Genomic DNA, 9654 nt, shown 5'->3' with positions numbered 1-9654 from the left:
AGTATATAGGAAACCTCTAAGAGGTAAGCAGAAGTTACCAAGAGTCTTAAATTTTATTTCTAACACCGAGTGACATAGTCTTCCCAATGGAAAGCTCTGATTGGTTGCAAAAAGCCACAAAAAGTCTTTTGAGAAAGATGGCTGCCTGAAGCACCTCTTCAGTCACAAATCATGAAAAACCTTTCTCTGGAGGGAAAAATAAATCTCTATACATGCCATTTGAAGAGGAGAAAAACTGTGTTTTAGAAGACATTTTAGTTTTTATATGTAGAGTTCATTTTCTGCCTCTGTGACCCAGCTAGTAACTCATGACTGCCAGTAAACAAAGTCCAGTCACTCTGGCTGGAAGGGTGATGGACTGCTTTGCGAATGCCTTCTCCAGGGACTCATAGTCCATAGAAAGCCAACCCAGGGCCCTAGGCTCTATGGAGAAAGCCTCTGGATCTCCCCTAGAATGGATCCTGGGTAATGATATGGGGCAACACCGTGAGATCATTTTACCTAACAAATGTCCAGACAGTACACTCAAGGACATCCATAGTCCAAGGCCAATAAAACAGGTTGCTTCATAGACCAGGAAGGTGCAAAATCACCCCCTGACTCAGGAGGTCTCCCTCTCTCAGTTACCTTTGGTCTTTGTTTTCATCATCAACATCTCACCATATTGCTAGAAGAGTTTGAAATAAAATATATTTACGTAAAAGAGATCTGTCTTCTCCTTAACTCATGGAACTATAACACTGGGTTATAATGGGCAAGCCTTAGGAAACAGAAGAATTCCTATCCATAGAATTAGGTTTTATTTACCCATTACCTTACTTGAACTTAATTCCTTCTGAGTAGTCTTGCATGCACAGAAAAAGAGGACCAGGCTTTCTACCAGTTTGGAGCCTGATTTCAGGATCACCAGGTATGGATTTTGTAATGCAGTGATTCAATCTTTTCAGCAAGCATTGAGATAGACACGCAGCTGCCGGATTAAGTTTACACGGGCAGAAACGAGAACCACCGTCCAAAGCGCCATGAAATCGTCTTACTGTGGGAACCAAACTGGTTTAGAATCAGACAGACTTAAGGAACTCAGTGCAGTTCGAGTTACACAGAGCAGGTCCATTTACGGGGAGGGGCCTGCTGATTGAAGATTAGCCCACAGCTAGAAGAAAAATAAAAAGCTTGGAGGAACTGGTCAAACAAGATCAAGTGTTCATTATTTGCGGTGCCGCGCGGTGGTGTGGACTGGCCCCGGCTGGCACCTGATCTACTTCCACGGCATGGGCAGAATTTCCAGGCCAGCAGAGTAAAGGTCAGCCTCTTCCACCAAAAACACATCTGTGGGTCCAGTGGCTCTGAAAGGCCGTAACTCCAGAATGGTCGAGAGACATCAAGGATGAACTCTTAATACCTGTAGCTACGCAGAAACACGTCCAGTTTCATTCCCAAGCAGACGAGCAAGGGAGGCTGACTTCCAAGTCAGAAGCCAACTCAGAAGACTTTTCATTTCCCCCCAGTCAACAGGCAGACTCCACAACAACCAACCAACTCCTTCTTAAACTACTTGAACTTCTGACTCTTTTCTCAGGCGTCATGGACATGCTCCCTGTCGTGCAGCTCCCCTGAGGAGAGATACAGAGAGAATCCCACCCCTTTCTCTAAATTTTTAAACTCTCCGGAGACCTGACAGCCTTGACATTGAGTGAGGAGATGCTGTGAGCCACCCATCTCTGCGTTTTGGGCTTTCAGTGTTTCCTTCACTCTCCCTAGCCTTGATGGCACACAGCCACCCTGGTGGCTGACCCAGTGGAAGGGTAGGTGGGCTAGCCCAAGCCTCTGCGCAGTTAGTGAGGGGACAGCCCGTGAAATAGCCGCTCTTCATGGGGCATTGCTGGGACAGGTTTCTCTCACTGTTCCACCTCTTAAAGAACTTCATAAGAAGGCTTGACTCACAATAAACATACCTACACATACAGAAAGTATTTTATCTAGTACCATGATTTTTGGCCCTGGCCTGCATAATTACTTACACTGAGGAGGCTTTTAAAAATTACCATGCCTGGGCCCAACCCCAGGCCAATTAAATCAAACTTCAGAGGGTAGACACAGGCAGCGTTTCCTATCTGCTAAAAGCTCCCCAGATGGTTTTAATAAGCAGCCAGGGCTGAGAACCACTTAGATCTAAGTCCAAGACCCCGCCTAGTCTAAGTCACATCCCAATTTCAGCATTGTTTTTTTAAAAAGTGCTGAAATATACACATATTCTGTGGTTGCTTTCAGTGTCTCAGGCAGATTTCAACAATCTCCCATAAAGGTACATAATCTGTACCTAAGTACATAGTACAACAACTTCCATGAGAAGAATCAGCAGAAATGTATCTTTAGGAACAGGCTTGGCTTCAGGTAATTGAACATCAGACCGAGAGAGGCTTAAAGCAAAGGGGCTCATTTGTTTCATGCAACAAGAAGTCTGGACGTGGGCAAATCAGAGTTGGAGCGGGTGCCTTTATGACCCTAGTAGGGACCCAGGCTTTTCTTTCTGCTGCCTAGATAGGATTGCCAAATTTAACAACAACAAAAATGCAAGGCGAGCAGTTAAATTTGAATTTCAGACAAAGGACGAATAAGTTTAGTATGACACATGAAGTATTATACTTCATGTATATGTCGGTGTACTCAAGACAGCCTTGAAAGCTGAGTGCTTTCACATGCATAACAGGAAGAATAAAGGGGGCATAGCTGACTTTTGGAGGATAAACCCACAGCACTACTAGGAAATCACCTGTATTTCCAAATACTTCATGTGTCATACTTACACTATTTATACATGAAGTATTAATACAAATCCTCCTCCTCCTTTCTTTATAAAACTCCCACACCTGAGCAAGCTGATAAGACAGGCCTGCTGCTCCCTCCCTTGGCGCCAGCTTCAAGTTCAAACTGCGTACCGCCAAGCCCTTCAGCTCAGCCCCATTCCCTATCACCCCGAAACTCCAAGAGAGTTGCCCCATCCTGCTCTCTCAAGCTAGTTTTGGATCTGCAGGGGATATCCCAGCAGATGTCCCTAGCAACCCTCATTATGTGAGTCAGAAACCTTTCATACCTTCTTGGTACGTGCATGGTGTCAAAGGTCTCTGTGTCTGAACCTTGTATGGGATGGGGGGTCCACCCATTTCTGGGGCTGACCATAACAGGAGAGGTGATTGCAACACTTGGACTAAAAAAATCTATTCACTTATCTGAAATTTAAATTTAACTGGACATCCTCTATTTTACCAAGCCATCCTAGCTAGGGGCCCTCATCTTCATGCCTGTTTCCATGGAGACATGGACCTTTGGGTCTCAAAGCCATTCCCCCGATAGGAAGAAACAAAAAAGTTTTCTTTCTGGTGCGTCTTGGCTTTTTATTTGGGAACAGAAGTTCTCATGTGCTTCTGGCTGCATTTCATTTTGTGAGACTTGCTGGTGTCGGTGTACTCAAGACAGCCTTGAAAGCTGAGTGCTTTCACATGCATAACAGGAAGAATAAAGGGGGCATAGCTGACTTTTGGAAGATAAACACGCAGCACTACTAGGAAATCTCCTGTTGCCGTAGGTAATGGGTTTATATCTTTACTTATCCATAAGTCAATTTCCCTCTCTCCGAATCCTGCTAGCCTGTAGGATATGCGTGTGCAAATGTCACCTGGGAAGAAGGGTATGATCCCAGGACTTGCGGCTTTGACATCAGCTAGGAACTTTTAAAAATGCAGAACCTGAGGTCCCCCTTGGGATCTCCTGAACCTGCATTTTAACAAAGTCTCCAAGCCATTGTATATAGATCAAAGATTCAAAAGAACAGAGATAGAACACTGAAAAAGTGAAGAACATTTACTAAGCTATTCTCCATCCCCAAGAGCTATGGATGGGACCTAGAAGCTTTACTATGTGCTCAAGATGGTACAGGAAGCAACTGAATAGAGAACCGGAAATGCTGGACACCTGGATGGCTCAGTTGATTGGACATCTGACTTCAGCTCAGGTCATGATCCAGGGGTCCTGAGATCGAGTCCCACATTGGGCTTCTGCTTGGCCCACTTCCTCTGCTCCTCTCCCTACTTGTACTCTCTCTGTCTCAAATAAATAAATAAAATCTTGGAAAAAAGGAAAAAAGAACCAGAAACACTATGGTGGCACTGGCCATCCAAGAGGCAAGATGATAGCAGCCTCTGATGCCAACAGGCATCAGAGAGAGACCCTCAGTAGCAGCAAGGACCCAAGGTCAGGTCAGCCAGGGAAGGCTCGGGGGCGGTAACCAAGTCGGGAGAGACCAAACCACCCAGCCACCAACCGGGTCTGTAAATGCCAGCAGGGCAAGCAACTAGCGGGAGGTAAGAACTATTGTTGAGACCAGAGGTGCCAGGGGACCCTGCTCCAATTCAAACAATCCTCCGGCTCACCTCCCCACCCTAAGGTCATCTTCCGGAGGCCGAGGGCCAGTCTGCATGAGAAGGTCTGGGCTGATGACCGGAAGTCAGTGCCCATTCTGATTGGTCTGTGCCTGTGCCAAATCAGTTGTGAGATATTCTTAATATCACCATTGGAGAAGGCCACCCCTCCCCCTTCTCTACCCAGATACTACCTTGGCAGAACCAGAAGGAAGGAAAAGCAAAATCGGAGTGTCCACCCTATTCACTTGCGAAAAATATTTTCATGGGTGTACCGACGAGATTAGGCGAAATTGAATTTTCCCAGCATTCCCTAGCACGTGGGGGGAACAGGAGGAAAGTAGGAGAGGTACAGACTAAATAAAGCAGCTATGGGTTGTCTGCATCTGGCAATAGGGTGAGGAAATTTCCATCCCTGCTGTGGACATAAGGATAATCGACTTTCTCTATTAAATATTTAGCTATCTATATGGATGTATATTTTTCTGTAGCTGTATTCAGGTGTCTTTTATTTCTAATAATCCGATGCCAATCACTAACATGATGTATTTTTCTCCACGTAAGGAGGGAGAGGGAGATACGGAAAATGATAGGTAAGTCAAGTCCTTCCAGAAAAAAACAAAAGAAGACCTGACCTGAGGTGATACGCTACAACCAGAAGGGAAAACAATCCACCAGTTGTGTGGAAATGTTACCGGAAACCCAAGTTTGGCTTCCGGTGGCAGGAAAGGGCAGTACTCAAAAGACAAGTTTTGATTAGAAAGGAATTTGAGCTTTATTCAGGAGGCTGGCCATCTGGGGAGGAGGCTGACTCTTATCCAAAAGCCAACTCAGAGGTTTCTGCCTGGCCCAGAGAATTTTAAAGGGATTCAATCAGGTAAGGGAGTTCAGTGGCCCGGCGGTATTTCTTGATCCCGCCCTGGCTCCATCGTGCCAGCTCCAGAATTATCCTGGTGCTTGGAAGTTGAAGGTCTGGGTCCTTGGTAACCAGGGGTTGTGCAAGAGTGTTTTGTTCTTTCTGCAAAAGAGGGTGAGGTCTACCGATAGGCAAAAGGAGGTCAGTAAAGTCATCTCTGTGTCCTGAAAAATGAACAACATTTTGCTGGAGGACTGCTGGGCTCATCAGAAAGTTGAGGTGGCTTAAACAGACTTGCTGACCTCTATGACCTGGGAATGTTCTGGTCCTTTATTCCCCAAGCCAGTGGTCTACAAATTGCAAAGAAAGTAAATTTGTTTTGTTACAGATCTTGGACCTTAAGTCATCAAGCAAGCTAACTTGAAGCAAGTGAACCTTTAAGACCAACTATGGGGCTGTTATAGAAAAGCAATGGATTAGTTCAGAACCCCAAGAGAGGAGCTGCTTATCAGACTGACCTCCATCTCTGGAAGATGAAGCTTCTGGATAATCAAACTACTCTTTCTTCACTGGGTCATTCCATGAATATTTATTTAGCTTAACTCTGTGATGGACATTGTTCTAGGACCCAGGGATCCAGCAGAGAACAAAACAGACAAAAAGACCTAACTTCACAACTGTTACAGTTGCGGGGGGGCAGGGGTAGGGGAGAGACAATCGACTAATTAAATATGTAGAAATATGTGATTTATTATATAATGTTAAGAGCAATAGAGAACAATAATTCATCAAAGGGAGACAGGGAATGTCCATGGTAGGGTTACAATTTTAAATAGTATGGTTAGAGAAAGCCTTAAAGAGAGAGTAGCATTTGAGAAGAACCTGGAGGACATGGGAAGGCAAGCCAGGTAGATATTCAGGAGAGGCAGGAACAGGAACAGGAACAGCAGGTGCAAGGGTCCTGAGATAAGAAGGGCCCAGGCTGTGCAAGGGACCACACAGGAGAAGGGAAGAGTAGCAGGAGGTGAGGTCAGTGGGAAGGATGCAGCATACTGCTCCAGTCCAAGCACCTTCGTCATCTACACTTTCAGCCCTTCCAGAAGTCACCAAACCCACCCCCGCTTACCCTAAAGGAAAGCATCTTCATGGGCTTTCCAACTTCTTCTTAAGATCCTCATGTATTGCTAAAGCTCTCTCTTAAATTGTGAGAAGATCATTTCAAAATGTTCAAATGCTGGAGAAAACTGAACCCAGCCAACTGGCACTTAGTACAAACAAATTCCCCAATTTACTAATCATGTTTGAGCTTAATCTACATTAAAGAAACATGGATAATAGCTGAACAGCTCCAAGTGGTTCCTAGAAAAGATAGTAGAACACGTGTTAAATGGCCAGAAAGCAAGGGAGTAATGAGGAAGAGCAGAGCAGTAGATATTTGTTGATTATCATTCCAGGATCTGTGACTTCCCCTTCCCTGTCCAGCTCCCTCCAGAGCTCACAATTTCTAATTCCAAGTGGTGGCAGGTCATTGGAGTCCATCCCTGGCTCTTGTGGGAAAATGTGACCAAGGCTAAGCCAATAAGAGCATTACATGCCTCAAGCTGCAGAGACGTGTAAAAGGAGGCATGTGTCTTTGTTCCAGTGACAGAGAATGTTAGGATTCTGGTACAAATGCAGGGACAAAGATGTTTTCTCCCTTTGGATGATATGAGGTGTCAAGGTGAGATGTGCAGCTATAGTAGCCACTTGCCGTCTGGGGGTGGAGAGGAGAGGGAGGGGAGGCAGCCTAAGGACCAAGAAAGGGAGCTAAAACTATGACAACATGGTGAATTTCTGCACCCCTGGACCAGTCATATGGCCCAATAACACCTGATTCAACCTCAGCCCTATTGACTTGGGGCTGGATAATTCTTTGTGAGGGAAAGTTCTGTGCACTGTATGATGTTTAGCAACATCCCTGGTCTGTAGACGCTAGATGCCTATAGCACCTCCCCACTGGTGGTGATGGTCAAAAATCCCTGTCATTTGGGGATTGGGCTTCCCCCTGCCTCTTATTTTGGAAGTAGAATGGAGCCATCTTGACCTCCAGAGAGATTTGATTCGTTGACTTGTCTCCCTCAAGCTAGCGAGGTGTGGGAGCTCTGGAGGAGAAAGTGGCCTGAAATGCTCATCTGGAGATGGACCCCATGCAGGTTGGAGGGGCTGGTTGCTCTCCAGCGCCCCCCTCCCTGCTGCCAAACATGGGAGCAGTGGAGACTCCACTCATCGCATCACGCCCCCTTCGCACTCATCAGAGGAGTAGAAGGCCAGCAAAACAGAGGTCAAGCAAACCGGTACTGAGGACCAACTCTAGCAATATCTGGCGAGGGAGGACAGAGATGGCTCTGAGGATAGAAAGTGCCTGGATGGATTTGCACATTGAGGAGTCAGCCCGTAGCACTGGCTAAACTAAATCCTCACAGGGCTTCTGTTAAAGCAACGATAAGCAGCAGTGGCCTATGGTCCAGGTTCAGAAACTCTGTTCAAAACAGAGGTTCTTAATTTATTTGGAAGTCTGGTGAAACCTTTAATACACCTTCTCAGAATAAGGTCTTTAAGTACATAAAATAAAAATATATGAAGCTGGGGCTCCTGGGTGGCTCAGTCGGTTAAGCCTCTGCCTTCCGCTCAGGTCATAATCCCAGGACCCTGCTCAGCAGAGAGCCTGTTTCGCCCTTTCTCTATGCCTGCCTCTCTGCCTACTTGTGATCTCTGTCTGTCAAATAAATAAAATCTTAAAAAAAAAAAAAATATATATATATATATATATATATGAAGCTAATAAGGTAACCCATTATATTGGAAAAGCTATAAAAATGTTTAAAAGACATATGTGTGCCTTAGTAATATGTCTTTTTAAAAAGATTTTATTTATTTATTTATTTATTTATTTGACAGAAAGAGAGAGAGACTACATGAACCACCCAGGAGCCCCAGTAGTATGTCTTATTCATTGAGTTAAATGAAAAGATCTAGCAACAGTTCTAAAAGCTTCATGTCTTTGAAGTTGATGAATGTAAATTCTCTCCTAAGAAAGCTGCAACAGCTCTCACATGATATGAAAATAACAGTTTTCCACATTGTAAGAAAGTCACAAAAACTGCTAATATAAAGAACTGGATTTTGTTGTTTTGTTTTGCCTACATTTGGAATTCGAAGAAATGTTACATTTTAGTTAGAGGTCTGGAAAAATAAAGATGTGATTTTTTTCTTTTTTAAGTTTAAGTTTATGGCTCTCTTTAATTCCAGGTCAAGAAGCTTTTGTAACTAGATCAGTGGTTCTTAACCAAGGGCCATTCTGTCCCCCAGGGAACATCTGGCAATGTTCCTGGGTCATTTTTTGTCGTCCTCACTAGGGGGGTAGGGATGTGCTGCCAGGTCAGTGAGCAGAGGCCTGAGGATGAAGCTGAACACCCGACAGGGTACAGCATATCTTTCTACGGTAAAGAATTAACCAGCCTGAAATGTCAGTAGCACTAAGACTGAGAAACCCGGAACTAGAGGAAGAACACTTGGTCTGGAAAAACTAGAGTAAGGATAAAGACTTTCTAGAGGCAGCTGGGGAGTCTGCTCCTTGCACAAACCACATGACTGATCTTTAGGAAGCCTGAAAAGCCTGTCATCCCCACCTTAACCCTCAGCACTGTTGTCTTTAGAAGAAGATAAGGGGCAGGATTGTGATTCTAAAGACATGTGCTTCTTAGGATACCCATACTTCCTGTGTTTAGAGGTTTAGGCCCAATGAGGGCAATTATGCTGGATGTAACAAAAAGAGAGGAGACAGAGGCCAGAGCTTAGAAATGAAGTAAAGAAATGGGTTGATCTGGGGCCAAGAGGTTGGCTTCCTTGAGACTGGCAGCTGATGTGATGGGTAGTGACCGAGAGTCGCTCCTTGACCCAAACATTAGTCAAGCTTCTCTGAGCCCTCTTCTTGACTAGGCCTCATCCCTGGGCCCATCTCTCTGGCTATACATCCCACCTGTCTTTGCTGTACTTGGAGTTGAAATGCATCTCGCTCCCTTATTGCAATAGTTTTGAATAAAGTCTTCTTTAGTATTTTAACAAATGTGAAAACATCTATTCTCTACCAGTCAAGTCCCAAGCTCTGCAGCTCTGAGGATGGAGAAGGGGGCAGGGGATCTGTAAAGAGGCTGAGCACTAATGGCAGTGGCCCTATAGAGAGCAGGGGTGAGGTTCTCTGTGGTTGAGCCCACGTTGGCAGGGAGGACTCCTACGAGGAGAATTGGTATGTCTGACAGAAGCAGAAGACCAGGTACAGCTGCAACCCGAAAGAGAAGGAAGCACCGAACACGTGGGGGCAGGACAGCCCTCCCTTCCCAC

Source organism: Mustela nivalis (genome assembly GCF_964662115.1).
Source record: "Mustela nivalis genome assembly, chromosome: 4".
NCBI lineage: Eukaryota > Metazoa > Chordata > Mammalia > Carnivora > Mustelidae > Mustela > Mustela nivalis.
The sequence above is the reverse complement of the archived record's forward strand: the minus strand, read 5'-3'. Positions refer to the sequence as shown.